We start from the raw sequence: 20,503 nt of genomic DNA, 5'->3' as shown, positions 1-20,503 counted from the left end.
GTTCTAAAATTAGACTATGTGTAACAGTAAAATGTTAGAAAGCATGCAGACACCTTAGTTGAAAATAGGTGTGGTGCTAGCCAACTACTACTGCAGGTGAAAGCAGTCTATATGTAGTAGTGAATTCAGGGGCTATGTAAGTCTGAGAAATACTGGTGGTGAGTTATCCACAGTCTTTAAACCTCAAAGGATGTATCTGTCGTGGCATATGACCCAGCACAGCCTGTAGCTACACAGCGAGGTGCGATGGAGATGACACTAGCTGGCGTTTAAAAGTCAGCCCACAGACAGCACGGTGTGGTATGGGATATAGCAGTGTTAAAATAAAGCTGCAGGCGAATGCATCTCGTATTCCTTTCCCCTCCAACTGCATATGACAGTGATGTGTATTTGACAACAATACCGCCAGCATTGGTGAGCTATTCTGCAGACCTCCCATCACTTTAAACTTGGGATAAGTGGATTTTTAACTTGGCTCCCGTCACTCGGGTTAAAGTGCAAGTGTGTTTCCTGCATTTTTCATGTGACACAATTTTAACTCCAGGTATGCAGGCTGGGGCTGCAGTGCTGTCACAACAGATACTAGTGCTGGTAATCATAACTTCATTAAGTTACTGAATTGGAAGTATGCATGTGGTATCTCTCTGAAGGGAGCTGTCACTGGTGCACAGCAGCACAAATGCAGGGCGACTTGGATCATAGCAGGGGTACTGCGGACAGGTTGACGGTGGACTTCCCGACAGGTCTGGTTATCATGAACTTTGTGATCAAGGAATAGGGAACTCTCTCTGGCAATGCGTTTGTTTAAATAAAGTTGCAAGTATCCTCCTAAAAGATGTATGGTTTGGTCTTTACCTTAGGGGAATAAGTTGAGGGGGGATTTCCGGAAGGTCTGCCCCTCCCAGTATCTGTTTAAATGAAGGTGCATGTGAACAGACTAAAATTTGAGCTAGGAGAAGCAGTGGCTATACACCTCAGTGAACAGTAGTCGGGGAAACATGTCAAGTAGGTCAACAGACAGACCTGGACCTGCGGAAACGTCCTTTATACTTGACTTTATAATGCCACTATTCCAGAAATCAGATTCTGATGACAGAGCCTGTCCCAGTATGCCCTGGATGCCATATTCGAATGCCATCTTGTATTCCAGGTCACACCTCTTGGATTCTGATGTCATGGTAGAGCTGCACCAATCTCTCAAGTCTGGGCCAGTATGCCAGAAGTCCCCACTGTCCTTGATTGGCTAACATATCTGGTCCACTTAGCAGACAATAGGCATTACACTGGCATAGTTTAGACAGAATGTCAATCACTTGGCCATGATGTCTTGGTAGGAGGGTACTAGGCAGTCACACCCAGATCGTTTGCACAATACTCAACATACTCGGTGAGTTGGGGTGGCAGTACTCAACTCCGGCATCACTCGCGCAAAGCAGCACCAGCCTCCTGTAGGTGTCCAGCGACTGACAGTGCAGGACAGAGGAGTGATGCAGAGTGGGGTAGAGGTGGAGAGCATTCCCCTGTCCTCCCTGGTGTTTCCTTAAATAACGACGTTGACCTGACAGTTGTTAATAACCCTACATGATTCTCCAGGCAAGTTTCTTTCCTTTGTCCTACAATTTTGGATTCTGATGTCATACAACCTCACCAGTAATTCACCTCGTGGCCAGTATAGCAGAATACTACTGGTGTGCTGTTATAAACTGCCCACCAGTGAACCAGATAGCGGCATCAGAGATGGACGAATATGCCATCTTGTATTCTGGGTCAGGCATCTTGGATTCTGATGTCATCATTAGGCTGGTGCATGTATTCCATGGCAAGCATGACAATGCTCCATTTTGAATTTCCTGCCACTTCATAATTAGGGCAATAGTAACTCTCCTCCCATAGGCAACACACCAGTGACACTGGGCTATTTTTTGAATTTCCCACTAAAATTTTGAATTTCCTGCCAAAATTTGAATTTTCACCATTTTGCACATAGGGCAGTAGGCCTTTGTAAGATGGAGTGGGGGAGTGGGGTATGGGGCTGGAGAAATCACATGAGTAATTTATGAGGTCATCCATGTCACTTCAGTGCTTCATCTGTCCTTACGTACCTACTATGAATCATATCTGAAATAACCCTGAGCAGTGAAATGCTTAAACATATCTGGTTTAAGAGTTCCTAGTGATGGAAACAACCAAATAAAAAAAACCAGTTCAGTCAGTTGTAGCTGCCGAAACTTTATTAATTTAAAGAATTCAACGGAAATTACTAAATGACAACAAGTATATCTCTCAAAAAACTATTGCTGACTTGTGACAGTATATCCACAAAGCTGTAACACCAGCTATTAACCTTCCAAAAACAACTAAAATCTATATTAACGCTAGAAGTACGAAATTAGTTTTTAAAAACAAATACATAAATTTTAAAAATACTTTGTTTTTGAAAAATACTGTTTATTCATCTCTCCTTGAAATAAGAAAATTTATTTATCTCTAAAAAAGATGGAAACTCGAATCATAGTTCACTTATAACCAGAAAGACTAAAAAGTATGCATTGATCTCTCAAGTCTCAAAGATGAGTAAAAAAATTCATATAGTTTTCATAACTGTCAGACTTGTGTTAGTTGTCTCACAGTAAGTGAAACCCTTCAAACCAGGAAAATGACTAAAACATTCATACAGCTGACATGGCCACAGAGAATAGTTTCATTCTGTTGAGGCTGGGAGGTGGTCCCAACAGCTCCAGAGGAAATTGCTATTAAGGTCAGGAAGAAACATCACTTCCTTGCCTGGACTGTTGGTCGAAAGTGGTGTGGTGACTGGAATCGAGTGGTGAACTGCTAGTAAGACAACCCTGAATGAGTTAGACTTTTATTCATGGTAGGTACAGAGGTGTGGTCACTGCTGAAGTGGATGCTGTTCACCTTGGGACGACACAGAAAATCACAGAATCTCAGTGAGCTGCCTTCGGTAGGACCGCTTTGGCAACAGCACGCATAGGTAGCATCAACTGCTGATGTCAGCAGGGTGGCAGTAGCTATCAGGGTCTGCGTGCCACAGTCAATGAATGACAGCCATATCCAGGCTGCTTGAACACCTTGGTCATGGAACTCAGCACAGGGATGGACGGAACTCACAAACTGTAGCTTCCTGTGTGATCGATGTTGAGGACATGTCCCCACCTTGGGCAGTGGTCAGCAACAAGGTGGTCCACAAGGATCAGAGTGCACGAGCAGCATAACCACTCAGCTACCAGACACATCCCACGAGGGATGAAGACTCTCTCAGGAAATAGTCATCCAGTAGATGACATGATGGTGTGAAGATACCATTTAGCCCATATGTTATCTTCTGCACAGAAAGGTGCATGTAGCTTCTGTAGCCTATGTACCTAGAAAGTGACTGCCTGCATCACTGGGTCTTTCTCTTGAAGTCAGAGGCTGGTACTGGTGGCAAAGGTCAGCATCACATATACACCTGTACACTGCCTGAGAACAACTACACACACTGGAAGAGAGTATCTGATTGAAGCGCTGTTTATGTAAACCAGGCCAGTTAGTGTTATTCTGTTGCCAACACTTTAGCTTGGAAACCAAAACAAGTTAGCATACTCGCTCACAACTTTGAAACAATAATGACTTCACTTGGCCTGCTTTTCTCGTCTGGGCAGATTTTCTGAATGCACTGTTGTAGCCGAAAGATGTTTTAATTCATATTTTGCAACATCAATGTACTCTGCATATGTCTTCTCTTCGCCATAAAGTCTGCACTTTGCTCCCTGTGACGCCATTTTGCTATATTGGCATCAGATAGTTCAGTGCTCTGGACTAGGTCATGGTGCAACAATTCATTTGTTGAATTCAACTGAAAAAATCGACTTAAAGAAAAAGAAAAACGTGCAGGCAAACCTACACAGTAGCCCCTCATGCATCACGAAGTGTGGCTGTGTCCTAAAGAACTAGCAGTCTGCACCAGTAGTCTAAGTCTACTTCCACTCTGCAATGCGTCTATCAAGCGCTCGTATGACCCCAGTCTTTCTGCTTAAGCAAAATATTGCTATGTTCATTGCTGTGGTCGAGTGCTACCTTGTAATCGAATTCACTCAACATGAATGCCCAACAAGTTAATCTGCTTGAAGGATACTTCAATCCTAATAACCAATTTATTGCTAAATGATTCATTAAAACATTGGATTTCCTACCGTCTAGGTAACAATGGAAATATGTAATACCACATTCTGCACTCTACATCTCTTTTTCTGTGGCTGAGTAATTCTGTTTGGCTATATTCAACTGTCTTGAAGCATATGCTAATGGGTGTCCCTTGCTGTTTGTATCCTAACTCAAAATAGGTACGTCCTATTGCTTGGTTTCTTATGTCACTGAGCACAATGAATTCATTTTCGTTGTTTGGAAATAATAACGCCAGGTTAGTTGTTAGTGCTCCTTTCAATTTCTCGAAAGCTTTTTGGCAGTCATTTGCGCACTGGAGTTTCACTTTTTCTTTTAACTACTGACTTAATGTTTAACCGATTTCAACAAACCCCTTGACAATATTTTTAAATAATCACATAAGCCTAAAAAGACTTAAGTTGCTTCGTCGTTTGCGACAGTAAGGACCACGGGTAATCCATACTCAACCCTGGTTCAGTCTTCACGTCATCTTTCTCAATCACCTGATCTAGATAGTTTACCTCTGTGGTCACGAAATGAGTAATAATTAACGATAAACTTGCATCTCTTAGACACTTCCTCCAGTCGCTGTACATGTTCGGCCGGTCGGTGTGGCCGAGCGGTTCTAGGCGCTTCAGTCTGGAACCGCGCGAATCCTACAGTCGCAGGTTTGAATCCTGCCTTGGGCATGGATGTGTGTGATGTCCTTAGGTTAGTTAGGTTTAAGTAGTTCTAAGTTATAGGGGACTGATGACCTCAGATGTTAAGTCCCATAGTGCTCAGAGCCATTTGGACCATTTGTACATTTTCCTCCAGATCTTAAGAAAACACCGTATCATCTGGAATATACTATACAATGACATGATTTTCATTCCCTTAGCATTCAGTTCAATAACCTATGCTACATGACTGGCATTTTCTTAAACCCAACCAGCATCCATTAAAGCCGGGTTCACACACGCAACAAGAGTCGCCACAGCTAGTGGCATACGGCAGTTGCATGTATGGATTTTCAATTTTTAGTGGCTCAATTTAAGAGATGCGACTTTTCTCATATCAGAAAAAAATCTGCTTGGTTGTACTTTGTTGCACCCCTTCCTACCACCATTGTTCCCTGGTGGCAGTATTTAGAAACACGTGCACTGTCGCAGTTATTCTTGGAGTAATTGCTGCTGTACTCAACTCGATTTCAGTGCGTTTTTATTTTATTTCTGAAAAAGGTGAAGGGAATGAGAACAGCAACCAATATTTGATTTTCTGCAGCAGTGTGTGTGTGTGTGTGTGTGTGTGTGTGTGTGTGTGTGTGTGTGTGTGTGTGTGTGTGTGTGTGCGTGCAAACCAATGACATATCGCTGTATCCCACGATCTTGAAGGAATTTTGAATGAATAAGTAAATAAACTTAATATATCTAACCAAAAAACCGGTTTTCATAAACTTTGTAGCCCAAGCATTGTGTAAGTTGTGGATTATGTGTGGGAAATAGTTCCAGAGTGTGATGTGGTAGCTGTTACACTAAAAATTAGTTACTTGAAATGCCTACATTAAGATTCTAAAATCATGGAAGAGTGGCGTGCCTGTAGATGACACATGCCAGCTGCTGGTTAGTTTGCCATTGCAGACAGCATTTTCATCTCTGAAGGTTATTTATTCTATAGATATGGTTGTTTCCACTGATTTATCTATGTGTGAAATCTATTTTTGGATCTAACATTTCGGTTTCGTCTTTCTTGTATTTAACTCTTGTCACAGCTCTAAGGCTGTAACCTGCACCTTAACTGTGGGGGTCTTGCAGACCCGTCGCTAATAGGGTGCCTCGCGAATGTACTGGAGCAAAATACTCAAGTCTAGATCAGCTTTCGTGGCCTGTGCAATTTCCTCATAGTTCAGCGGAAAAGACTGAAGCAAATCAGAATCTTGAATGCCTTGTGACAAGATGCACCAGAAGCGTCCAAGTTTGTATCAGGGCCAATCGGAAGACGTGAAAGTGCGTCCGCTTTACCATGACGAGTCCGCCAGATGGTACACGATCTCGTACTGGTACTGAGACAAAAACAAAGCTCATCTTTGCAATTTTTGGGCAGTTCGTACAGCAATTGATTTCGTCGGATTAAACAAGGTCTGTGATCCGTTAATAAATAGAATTTTCTGCCATACAAATAGTGGTGGAATTTGGTGACACCATACCAATAGCCAGTGCATCTTTATCAATTTGTAAATAGTTACACTGAGATTTGGATAACACTTTTGATGCGAAAGCAATAAGCCTGTCTTTATCACCAATTCTGTGTGAAAGCGCTGCACCGATTCCATAAAAGGAATCGTCAACATGCAGTACAACTGGTTTTTTGGGATCAAGTTGAACTATGCATCGATTAATGAGCAATGCAACTTCAAGTTTTTGAAAAGCTACTTGGCACTCATTGGTGTAAACAAAGGGGACATTCTTGCGATGCAATGGATCTGCGATTTGTGCAGCATTCGGTATGAACTGAATATAATAGTTCTATTTCCTCAAAATTGACTGCAGTTCTGTGACATTGCGAGGAACTGGCAATTCTCTTATGGCTAACAAATGCTACTGAAGAGGATGTACACCTTGACTGTTTATGGCATGTGCAAGATACTGCAACTCGGGTTTTTAAAAAAATCACAGTTGTCCAGTCTACACTTTAGTCCATCAGACAACACATGAAACAAAGCATGTAAATTTGCAATATGTTCGTCAGGTTTACGATCTGCTACTACAATATCGTCCAAATAGTTTGAACAGTTTGGCACTTGCACAGTCAGCTGTTCCAAAAGCCATTGAAAAATGGCGGGGGCGGAAGCACTGCCAAAAGTCAAACGCAAATATTTAAACAAGCCCAAATGAGTATTTACTACACACACGTTTTGAGATTCTTCATGGAGCGGTCTTTGAAGATACGCGTCACGCAAATCAATTTTTGAAAAGTAATGTGCAGGGCGTAGTTTGTCCATTAGATCCTCTGGGCATGGCAATAGATAAGAATCAATTACAGTTTGTGGGTTGACTGTAGACTGAAAGTTAACACAGAGGCGAATGCGACGTGAAGGTTTGAGGCGCAAAACCAATGGACTTGTCCACTGACTAGCTGATATGGGCGCAGTATCTCCATTATCTTGCAATTCTTCAAGTTCAGCAGAGACTTTGTTTCGTAATGCAATAGGAACAGTTCTGGCCTTGCAGAATTTCGACTGATCATTGTCTTTCAGCGTAATATGTGCAACAAAATTAGTAGCTTTGCCTAAACCTTCAGAAAAAGAGCTCTGGGAATTCTTTTAGCAAGCCAGCAACACTGTCTTTTACATTGAAAGCAGACACTAACATCACATTGTCCTGAGTGTTAAAGCCAAACAAATCAAACGAATCAAGATCAAATATGTTCTCACACTCTCGTGATTGTAGCACTATAAAAGTCACTGTTCACATATGTGAGCGATACATGGCAGGCAAAGTAATCTTTCCGAGAGTGGAGATGTCTTGTCCATTACAAGCCGTCAGTTGCGTGCTAGTTTGAGACAGGAGTGGGGAGCGTAGCACTTCATGTGTGTGCCGATTTAACAATGTAACAGAAGCACCTGTGCCAAAGTATAATTTTTAAACTTCCCACTAATAAGCAAAAAAAAAAGGTTCAAATGGCTCTGAGCACTATGGGACTTAACATCTGAGTTCATCAGACCCCTAGAACTTAGAACTACTTAAACCTAACCAACCTAAGGAGGTCACACACATCCATTCCCTAGGCTGGATTCGAACCTGCAACCGTTAGCATTCGCGCGGCTCTGGACTGAAGCTTCTAGAACTGCTTGGCCACACCGGCCAGCCCAAATAAGTAAATGAAGAAAATGATTGACTGACGAAACTGCACGCTTACTAGTTGCAGACTTGGAATATACTGCATTAATGACAAGGACCTTGTGACGATATTTTTGTGAGTGGGCCCAATTCCGATGTTTGTTCCGTTGCAAACATACAGATTGCACATGTCCTTTCCTACCACAAGCGTAACATTGAACTCTGCTGGAGGAGCAATCTTGGCGTCTGTGCCGTGTATGACACCGCAGGCAAGACTTAATTCTGTTCGGCTGTGTAGCTGCCTGTTGAGCGAACTGCCTAGGCGGTGTGGAAGGTTGTTTACTCGGTGTGGCTAGCGCATGCCGCCAGTGTGGAATGGGGCGATCACAATTAAGGAACTCAACCTGACAAATAGCTCGCTGCTCAAATGTATGATCTGACAAGGCACCAGAATCGTACTGATCTAGTATTTGCACTACTTGCTGAAACGATGGCTAGAACTGTTTAAAAATTTGGTCTCCCAGTTTGACATCAGGCACATTGTACACGATCACATCACGCAACATATCGTCTGAATATAAATCACCGCAAGCACATTTAAATTTGCATTTCCTTGGCAAATCTCGCAAATCTGTTGCCACTCGCGATATGTTTGTTCTGACCGTTTTATGCAATTAAAGAATTGATATCTAGCTGCCACCACATTCACTTGTTGGTCATAATAGTTTGTTAGCGATGGTACTACTTGGTCGTACGACAGTTCGCTTGGAGTGGCTTCAGGAAAGAGTTTTTGAATTAATCTAAACACTGCACTTCCTACCGTGGATGATATGTGGGGAAGTTTCACAGTACCTGCAACATTGTGGGCTCGAACTGTAATAATCACTCGAGCCATTCCTCATCTCGTTCACCACACTGTCGAAAAGGTGGTACAGCAGCTGAAGTAGGCAGTGCTTGTTCCGTCGGGCGCCCAGCATTGGCGAGTAGTTGCTGCACCGTGTTAAGCGGAGTAGATATCTGCTGTGTCTAAAACTGCTTTAGCTGTATAGTGTCTAACGCTTGTGGCCTTGGCGCCTGAGCAAGGGGCAGGACCGGTGGGGTGGCCATATTGGAAGACACACATGCAAAAAATATACAAGGTAAGAATTCTAAATAACGATAAAATCCAAGAAGTGCTCAGCAACACTCACCTGAAAACACTGAGTAGCAAAAACGAAAAGAATCTGATAAAGCAAAGCGAGCGCCCCTGCAAAGTAAAGGCAAGAGAGAATTAAGGCGCCAGAACAATATGCACAAAAAAGTTGGTGGCCGTCAGACACAGAGATTTCTCCTAACACCTTGTCACCAGTTATGGAGTCTTGCCCTCTCGTCACTAATAGGGTGCCTAAGGGAAGCAGCGTTCTCGGAATGCTATACGACAATTCAAACAATTTCTAGAAACCAAATTGAAAATACTTAACTCTGATTACAGCAAATGTCGCTAGCGAGAGGCGACATGAAAACAGTTAGGTTCTTGCTATACACAAAGTTCAAGTAAGCACTTGATACGGATCATGACAATCTGATAGTGTAGCATAAATGTCCATTGCAGATGGGACCGATCTGAGGCTGGCTTGAGCGGCATTTATATTCACTTCTTGAAGGGGGCGCTCCTGGCCTAGCATGATCCAGTTCGATGCACCAATGGCCAACGTTTCCTCACCGCCTTCTCTAGTTTTCTGTTCGTCTTAGTTCCAGGACTTGTGGTTACACCAGAACAATAACGTTCATACCTGCCCATACAGTGTGATTTCAGTTGACGCCATATTGAAAGCTGTGCAGCTATGTACAATTTGTGACATTCTATGTGAACAATAACTCATGATGCCACTACAGCAAGCGACAAGCTGTGGTGTCACATTCGATACGTTTGTGAACCTGACTTAATACTAGTAATGCTCCCACAGAACAGTGGATGTAGCCTTTGGTCAGTACTCTCGACTCCTTTTCAATCCAGATTTCAAAAGCTGATTTTTAGTTGATTGAAATCTATTGCAGTTTTTTTATTGTATAGTTCCTGAAATACCTCACTATCTCCAGAGGACTTGGGAAATTGCTGAAGTTATTGAAGTAATACACCTATTTATTTTTAAATCTGAGAGACCCCAACACGTATCAGGTTCTTCTTTCAGCCAGAATTCGCTCTGCTTGGTGTCTGTCTGACAAACTGTCTGGGTGCATTGCATAAGCAATGACATGTTTCTTGTTTTCTGCATGTAATGGATTGACTCCAACTTCACCAGTATTTATGCATTCAATTTTGCTGCTGGCTTACAGTACAAGTATCCAGTTATATGATACTCTAAGTGTAAGTTGTTAATAATATGGTTGAGGAGAGAGCCACATTGCTTGTTCTTCTTCTTGTTTATTGCTCTAATTCCACCTAATGAGTTATATAGTAGAATATATTAGAATCTTAACAATGCTTTTATATATTAGCTGCTGCAGGGCAGGTGAATCCTTTTTGTGTTTGAAGATGTAACTCAAGAAGCCTACACTTCCACTGCCCCTCAACCTTATTCCTGACAAAAATGCATAGCAACAACAAAATCGCAAATGTGGCGATCTATTTTCAGACAAAATGAGATGTACTATATCTGGTCCATCCAACTGTGGAAAAACGAATATGAGTATTAACTCAATACTTCACGAAAATGGTCTCAAATTTAAGAAAGGGTGTATGTATTCCAAATCACTTTAGCAAATAAGTATAAATTTCTAGGAAAAGTAGAAGCAAAATTGAATAATGTTGATTATTTCACATTTTCAAGTAAGGAAGATGTAATTTTGCCCAATGAAGCACACCCACCTTCAATTCTTATTTTCAGTGACATTGAACTACTAACAGCCTTGGGAGAGCCAGTCCTGACAAAACTCTACCATCTGGTGAGCAAGATGTACGAGACAGGTGAAATACCCTCAGACTTCAAGAAGAATATAATAATTCAAATCCCAAAGAAAGCACGTGTTGACAGATGTGAAAATTACCGAACTATCAGTTTAATAAGTCACAGCTGCAAAATATTAACACGAATTATTTACAGACGAATGGAAAAACTGGTAGAAGCCAACCTCGGGGAAGATCAGTTTGGATTACATAGAAATGTTGGAACACATGAGGCAATACTGACCTTACGACTTATCTTAGAAGGAAGATTAAGGAAAGGCAAACCTAAGTTTCTAGCATTTGTAGACTTAGAGAAAGCTTTTGACAATGTTGACTGGAATACTCTCTTTCAAATTTTAAAGATGGCAGGGGTAAAATACAGGGAGTGAAAGGCTATTTACAATTTGTACAGAAACCAGATGGCAGTTATAAGAGTCGAGGGACATGAAAGGGAAGCAGTGGTTGGGAAGGGAGTGAGACAGTGTTGTAGCCTCTCCCCGATGTTATTCAATCTGTATATTGAGCAAGCAATAAAGGAAACAAAAGAAAAATTTGGAGTAGGTATTAAAATCCAGGGAGAAAAAATAAAAACTTTGAGGTTCGCCGATGACATTGTAATTCTGTCAGAGACGGCAAAGGACTTGGAAGAGCAGTTGAACGGAATGGACAGTGTCTTGAAAGGAGGGTATAAGATGAACATCAACAAAAGCAAAACGAGGATAATGGAATGTAGTCGAATTAAGTCGGGTGATGCTGAGGGAATTAGATTAGGAAATGAGACACTTAAAGTAGTAAAGGAGTTTTGCTATTTGGGGAGCAAAATAACGGATGATGGTCGAAGTAGAGAAGATATAAAATGTAGACTGGCAATGGCCAGGAAAGCGTTTCTGAAGAAGAGAAATTTGTTAACATTGGGTATAGATTTAAGTGTCAGGAAGTTGTTTCTGAAAGTATTTGTATGAAATGTAGCCATGTATGGAAGTGAAACATGGACAATAAATAGTTTGGAGAAGAAGAGAATAGAAGCTTTCGAAATGTGGTGCTACAGAAGAATGCTGAAGATTAGATGGGTAGATCATATAACTAATGTGGAGGTATTGAATAGAATTGGGGAGAAGAGAAGTTTGTGGCACAACTTGACAAGAAGAGGGGACCGGTTGGTAGGACATGTTCTGAGGCATCATGGGATCTCAAATTTAGCATTGGAGGACAGTGTGGAGGGTAAAAATCGTAGAGGGAGACCAAGAGATGAGTACACTAAGCAGATTCAGAAGGATGTAGGTTGCAGGAGGTACTGGGAGATGAAGAAGCTTGCACAGGATAGATTAGCATGGAGAGCTGCATCAAACCAGTCTCAGGACTGAAGACCACAACAACAGCTTGCGATACATAGAAATCATATGGAGGCATTTTATTCTATGGTTCGCCATTATGGTGTAGTCAGCTTTTATCTCGTCAAACATATAGTGAAATTCTTAACAGTTAATTAGAGACAATAGTAATGTAATTATTCTATCCAAATATGATGAACACAATTTTAGGCATGCATTCAGCAATTATGTTAATCTATATGTGACATTTCATGCATCTCAAAGTGTTCAAATGAGGATTGTATATGAATGTATGTAATTTTCTGCTTACAACAAAAGATGATGATTTAGATAATGGACATTATAGTATTAATTTTGATAGCTGTATTTGTATTAGATATCATCTGCTACAAGTGAGTAGTGTTGTATTGTGCCAAAAATTGAGACATTTGCTTGCAATCAGTTCAGACACTGAATGAGCATTGCAGCTGTCAAAGTGCCTCTCAGTTCCACTTCATACAAAATTAGTCTTTGAAGTCAAGTGTTGAAATCTCAAAGAAAAATCTATTGGAACCTGGTGTTGCTACAAAAAAGGCGAGCTGAGGTTGAGTCTGTACTGGAAAGATCATTTAGATCTGTTTCTCAATAGCTAGAGAGACTGATTGAAGGACAATTATACTGAAAGAAGGGTACAGGCCAAGAGAGAGGAGGTCAAGCCAAAGACAATTATGTATTTATGAAAGCAGAAGGCAGAGAAGAAGATGATGATTTATGATGAATATGGTAATAAAGAGTCACAAAAAAATTGTAGATAAGACAGAAAGTAGACTGACAGCATCACGTTTTAGTAAACCAATAGATAGAATGCATGATACTGCATATGGCACCATATTAGATTAAATAGTAAAAGTGTGAATGACTGGTAATTCATATGTAAAAAATTATACCACCAAGATGGGATTTTCAAAATTATCATGAAATTCTCAGGGCCACAAATAATCATAAACAAAGCTATCACTCCCGCAAATAATTAAATTCGAACAAAGGCAATAAATACACTCAAATCATTTAACCTACAATAAATAAAATTTGTGGATCATTTCTGCTAGATGATGAGATACATATCATTATGGGACAGGGCCAGAAATTGGTTGATGTTCTTGATTGGAAGACTGTCTCACTGAATCACCACTACATATCGATTTTGTTCACTGGAATAATCTGAATGAATTAGTGATGATTAGTATTCGTGCTGCCTTCAAAAGAAGTGGGCAGTAATTCACATGATAATGAAATAATACCTATTCATGAGGAGCTTTGCAAAGCATAGCTTATTGCATTAAGTTTACTATGGTAGCCGAAAATAAAGTACAAGAGTTAATTCCAGAATACGGAGTTGTGTGTGAGTACATTTCACAAGTTGAAAGATATCCTCAAAAAGTGTGTTTTGAGAACTTGAAAACTATTCACATAATTACTGTGAGATATTTTGCATATCAAACAGCAGGCACTGGATTTTGGGAACAGATGGCAAGAAATCAATTCTATTTCAGAGAAGAACTGAAGATACAGGTTGAATTATGCATTCCAGTAAAACATGCTCATCTGATACTTAAGAGTGGGCCTATAAAGTACCACTCAGCTTAATACCATGCTCATCTTGCTCTCCCAGAGAAGTCTGGCGACCATTAGCATCTGTTTTGCTATTTGATGTGCAACTGCTTAGTTCAAGTTTCTTTTCTCTTTCTTTCTTTCTTTCTTTCTTCTTTTTTTTCGCTGCAAAGTCGTGATTATTGCCGGGCAATGTCATCCGTGCATCACAGAGGTGTAGAGAAGCACCACTGCATTAAAGTTCCTTGAATGTGTATATCTGTTTCCTCTCGCTTGGAATGTGGGTATACAACACACTCTTTTGAGAGTGTGTTTCCTTGATAGTGCCTTTCTTGAAGCACATATACCTTCAAGATCACGTTCCTTGAAATGTGGACAACTTACTGACTAATGCTGTCTGTTCGCGTTTTGTGCCTGTTGGAACAAGTTGGGACTTATTTGGACTTGTTGACGCAACATGACAGTGTATTATAGAAACTGGAGACCAACTGTGAGTATAGAATGTGGCAAATAAAAGTGACCCAGAGAAGAGATTTCTAGGGTACAAAAAACAGCAGATGAAAGGAGATGCAGTACTAACCTAACTATAGAAGATGTTGAAAATGACTAGAATTCGTATCTTGGCACTTTTGGGCCCTGGTCAGCAAGCTGCTGAAGGCAGATCGAAGCTAGACTGCTGGAATTGTTGCAGTCTCATCCGAAATGTGCTGCTGCAGCTTCTTGATGACTATGAGGGTTGTTGCAATGCCCCTTAGACTTGAGGGCTCCCCACACAGTTTAATCACACACTGACAGATCAAATGATCTGGGCAGCCAGATAGGGCCATGGCTAGACTGACTTCTGCTAACAACTCTGTCAGGCGCGAAGTTTACGTAAAAGTGCTCCAAAGTTCAACTGGCTGCATGGGCAGTTGCTTTATTCTGTTGAAAGTAACTGCAGATCTTTTCCTCCTCCGTTAATGCTCCCACAAATGGTTTCAAAATATTGGCAATGTAATGCGAAGAAGTATGGGCCACTTTTATTGGCCCCACTTGACATCATTGCTGCATTATGAATGACGCTACCATTGTCATAATTATCAGCAACATTCAACACTTTCTTCTTTTTAGACAGAAAATGTAAGTCAGACATTCATTACATAATATTTCCACTGATGAATTAATATTTGGCTTATCAATTACTTGCTGTAAAACAATAAGATAGGGTTACTTCTGCTGGCATTTTGCAGAACTAGACACATTCAGGCGAGAGCACAAGTTCAATACACAACAAGAGACTACTGCTGTTGCTTTAGGAACAGTGTCATCCAATATTTAGTGCAAGGCACATCAATACCAGATTCGGAGCAGCAGTGCTGGTTTATCTGAAACACTGCAATACATATTTACTGTCAAGATTTTCAGCTATAAGTGATCATAAATTTGTCAATAGCAGTGACACGTGCATGGTATATCATGGAAGGGTATATATATATCATGAAGAGAAAACAGTGAGTGCCTAGCAGAAAAACTGTCTGTAAAAATGTAAGCTCCTATTCACAGAGTACCACACAGTGGAACTATTAGAGAAATTAATACTTGTTCTCTAAAATAAGACTATTGTGGCTCTATGTTCCATTTGCAAGAGTGTTTCCTTCTCACATATTCATGCACCCATTTTGGTTATGATCTAAATACTTTCTCGGAAGTGAATATGAAAATAATACAGTCTCTCATGAAGAACTTCTTTACAGATTCTGAGTGCTGTAACTCTAGAAGTGTATGGTAACTATGAATGTATTTATTTCTTTGAAATGTTTCTGTTTCAATATGAGAAACTAGTTAATTTTTAAATTGATGATATATTATTCATATTGTATATAGTTTGTCCACAAAATTCAATTCATTGTCATTTCGCTTTTGTCAAAGCAGATACAGCTTTCAAATCTTGGTTATCTGAAGTGCGACAGCATCAAATACCAAACGATTTGTGTTACAAGGTCCACAACTCGTGGTCGTGTGGTAGCATTCTCGTTTCCCATTCCCGGGTTCCTGGGTTCGATTCCCAGCGGGGTCATGGAATTTCTCTGCCTCGTGATGACTGGGTGTTGTGAGATGTCCTTAGGTTAGTTAGGTTTAAGCAGTTCTAAGTTCAAGGGGACTGATGACCATAGATGTTAAGTCCCATAGTGCTCAGAGCCATTTGAACCATTTTATTGTGTTACAAATCAAATTTAATTGCGATTTATTTTATGGAAATGTAAAAAAACAAAAAGTGGTGAGTTAATAAAATTTATGTGTATAGTGTATTTTTTTTCTTTCATTCGTTCTGTAATATTGTATGGTGTTGATCCCTCACAAAAATAAGCATTACAGGGTCAGACAGATAGATAGACAAAGAAAGAAAGAGAGAGAGAGAGGGGGGAGAGAGGGAGGGAGAGAGACAGAGAGAGGGAGGGAGGGAGGGAGGGAGGGAGAGAGAGAGAGAGAGAGAGAGAGAGAGAGAGAGAAATGAAGTTTACCGGTTATGATGATGGGACTGATGAGAAGTTACTGAACATCGTTGTTTGATGTTATGTCCATGCAGGTGAAATTTATAAGTGTGTGTGCTTGTGTGAGTCTGTCTGTCTGCACTTCCCAACCACTAGACTAGATATAAGTGGAAAAAACCTGGAAAACGAGGAAATAAATATTTCAATGGATTTTTTCCTGTGAGAGAAAATTCTGCACCATATTTAATGAGCTTAATCAGTGTGAATTTGTTTTTAATATTTTTGCTATGACTTTTTTTAGCGGACATTGCAAAGTTGTCTCCTGAAATTCTGATGGAGCTCAGTAATTTTTGGTGCAATTATTTGAAGACGGTAGTTCTCACACTGAAAAAAATTTTAAATCATTGAGAAAATTCTTTGTGCAATATTCCTGATTTTTAAAGTAGCTGCTCAAGTTTACATTATGTTCAGAACAAGGAAGTATGTGAAAGCGTTTATTTTCAGTAGTGCAGCAGATGAAAGCAAATATTTCGATTAGTGTCACTTTCATTCTTTTGAGTGAAGCAACCTGTTTGTTTGTCAGTAATTTCACTCAAAACATCAATATATTGACACAAAATCACGAGCAGTGCAAAAAAGTGTTTCATTCACACTCACATATATGAGGCATATTGCAAACACAACACTTCTGTGTAAGATTACACGAAATATGTTAAAAGATAATGAGTGTTCTTTGCTTGTTACTTTATGTGTGTGTTTTATTTGTGAACATGAAATTACACATGTGTTAAAAAGAGTTAGAACTAAGTGGACTAAAACTACAAACCAAAATAGATACATACTTCCTAGCTGCAATGAACAGGACGCACACAAGTTCCATGTGGATAGTAGTCATAAGGTGACAGGTTTTCCTGTGATATCTGTGAGCTGCCAAGCATGTACCTTCCATGCACAGTCTTGATGTAGATGCAGAAATGTTTATATATCCATAAACACATTTCTCTATGAGAACTCATATTGCAGATTTGTTCAAAGACAACAGTGGTTTGTACAATGGTACGGTTAAATGGTATTTCTCTTGTGCTTCACGATATGTTTGGATTTGAAACACAGCTATAGTTTATCATTATGGCTAGTTCATAGTTTCTTGAGCATCGCTTGCACTTGCACTATGCAAGCTAAATGTCATATTATTATTTTAACAATACTCTTGATACTATATTGAGCTGTGCAACATATCAGGAAATCGAGAGCCTATTAAAACATGAGTATCATGCGCCTGGTCCCAGTTAGCTCAAGAACACAGCTGTTCCCAACGTGAACAAATCTGACTGCAAACCCAAGAAGATTGTCGCATGAACAAAATCACTCCTATTATTCGAATCTTATTACGAGCATGTATTATTTTATTAAAAATGCTTCACTGTTTAAAGAAGAAAAGTTAACAACCAGAAGTTTAAATTATCTACTGTGGTTTTTTTCTAGGCATGATGTAATTGGTAGTGGAAGGAAATTGTGTTCAAACTTGTAGACTGTACCACCCAACAAATTAGTGGGAAACTTACATTTTGGTAAGCAACTGAGGCACGCAGCAGCTCTGCAATTATCACATGACCTACATAAAACATAAAATGAAATGACAATTATATTCTAGAAAATATTCTCGACCAGGCTCATCGAAGAATTTCGCCCGGAGAGGGATCGCAGGTCCCTTTTCTAGACTATCCAAACATCGAGTACCGAAAAGTTAATGTTGACTGATACTGGATTTCAAAAGTTAAAACATCACCATAAAATATAAATGTGTTGGCTCTAGATACAAATGTTAAACCGTCACCAAAAGATGAATAGTGAAATTATGAGATATGATCATTGACATAAAAGTCAGAATACTGTATCAGAATTTACGAAGTCCAAGTGATATCGTTTTTGTAAGACCAAATCGAAGTTTATAAAGGATGATTTTCACAAAGTTCCATAATATTGAAAGTGAAAGTTCAGAAAAAAGTATTTCAAAACGTCGATATTTACTTACTTTAGAAAATATATGAATATATATGACAGCATATTTAGGAGAAAATGCACGAGCTGTTTTATGTCATCCATTGTGTAATGTTCTCTTTCTGAATACCACATAATTTTAAAAACTACTATACCGTTCTCATTCAGTACAATTTTGTTTTTCACTGGTAAAAACGATTTTTTAAATTATTTCATCAATTTATGATTTTTTTGTGAATAGTATGTGGCAGAATTTCCTTTTTCCAGGTAATATAAAATGTAAATTATGTTTCACTTGCAAATAATTGCCATATTTTATGAAAAAACACTAAAGGCCGCTTCATACTAGATGTCAATGGAACAGAATGGACCACCACATTACATTGTGCCCAGACTTCAAGCTGGGCAAAAACAAAAATTCAGTTTGACATCAATTCATCCTGTTGAACAGTGAAAGTGATGTTATGAGATTCCATCCATGACATGAGAAGTTGAGAAGTTGAAGTACAATGTTGGAAGTAAGGAACTAATAATGATTAATGGCTAAAGCATACTTCATAATAGACAATTTTGATCAATGTTGTGAGGTTGACTGCTGAGAAGTGCAACATCATTTCAAAACACTGACATTTACTTTTTGGCGAAAATACGTACATGCAGATTCATTGTACAGTATTTATAAGGGAATACACAGAGCCAGTTAACCTTACCTGTAGTATTTTCCCCCACATAACATACTGGATGGTTATAATTTCACTTTCCTTATTTTACACACCATAATACAGTAACTAATTACTGTATGAGTAATATTAGTATAAATTACTTAGAAGATTAATATAAATAAATATTTTTTCTTATCACATTCATCTATTACAAAATAACTATTTTTTATTCAAAAGGTGAACATAAGAAAATAAAGTTAATATTTTTTTATAAATATCCACACAGTCGCAACATATGGCTGCTGGCCATCTCTGCAGGGACTACAGTGGGTCTACATCTTTGATTATGCACCAATACCATTATTTGTACAAGGACTGCAGTGGATCTGCACATCAGGTGGCCCACTAATAGCATAATCTCTACCAGGACTACAATGGGACTCCTCTGTGATGACCTACCTACCAATATTCTTCAAAACTTTGACTGATTCTGCTGTGGGTCTGCATGCATGTTAAGAGCCAGCATTGTCTTCCTGTTGGAAGGACAACACTACTTCTTCAAGTCTGCATGGAAATCCACTACATTTCCTTTTACTGGTCAGACTTTGAGAAAAAACTGCATTTACTACTGTGATGAATGATCAGGACTGTCTTTATGGACTATGAGAAAATCTTTGTTTTTGACCAACAGTGTATCAATAAGTGTGTGCATTTGATGTCTTTGTTATTGTAATTATGAAAAATTTTTTCAAATCTGTATTGGCCCCTGCCCAAAGCAATTTGCAAAATTGTTGTGGAGAGCATGGGGGCTGTGTAAGTAGACTGTTTAGGTTTTTATGTTGGTAACGTCACACAGTGCTCTGTATGAAGCTCAATGGTCATGCTGTCTGTAGTCTGTGGCTGGTTGGCATTGTTGGAATATTCGCTATTGTAGCGTTGGGCAGTTGGATGTTAACAGCGCATAGTGTTGTGCAGTTGGAGCTGAGCTGCGAGCAGTGGTGAATGTGTGAAGAGAGATGGCAGAGTTTTGAGAGCGGACGATGTGGACGTGTGTCCATCAGAGAAACGAAATTTGTAACACTGGCTGTCATGAACTGATAGATATATTATTACTTTCGAACACAACTAACGTAAATACATTGTTTGTTCTCTATCAAAATCTTTCATTTGCTAACTATGCTTATCAATAGTTAGTTCCTTCAATAATTAGAATCATTTATGTAGCTGGCAGTATTGATGCTTGCTGTATAGCAGCAGTTCGAGTAACGAAGATTTTTGTGAGGTAAGTCATTCATGAAAGGTATAGGTTATTGTTAGTCACGGCCATTCTTTTGTAGGGATTATTGAAACTCAGATTGCGTTGCGCTAAAAATATAGTGTTTCAGTTTAGTGTTGATCAGAATAAGTAAAGAGAGAAATGTCTGAGTACGTTCAGTTCTGCTCAGCTGTTTGAAAAACAAATAATGTAAGAGTTTTATCAGCATAGTATTTCATAAGCATTCGAGTAATTGATAAAACATCACAATTTAATTTACCT

The sequence above is a fragment of the Schistocerca gregaria genome, chromosome 6 (genome assembly GCF_023897955.1).
Source record: "Schistocerca gregaria isolate iqSchGreg1 chromosome 6, iqSchGreg1.2, whole genome shotgun sequence".
Lineage (NCBI taxonomy): Eukaryota > Metazoa > Arthropoda > Insecta > Orthoptera > Acrididae > Schistocerca > Schistocerca gregaria.
Note: the sequence above shows the minus strand (reverse complement) of the source record.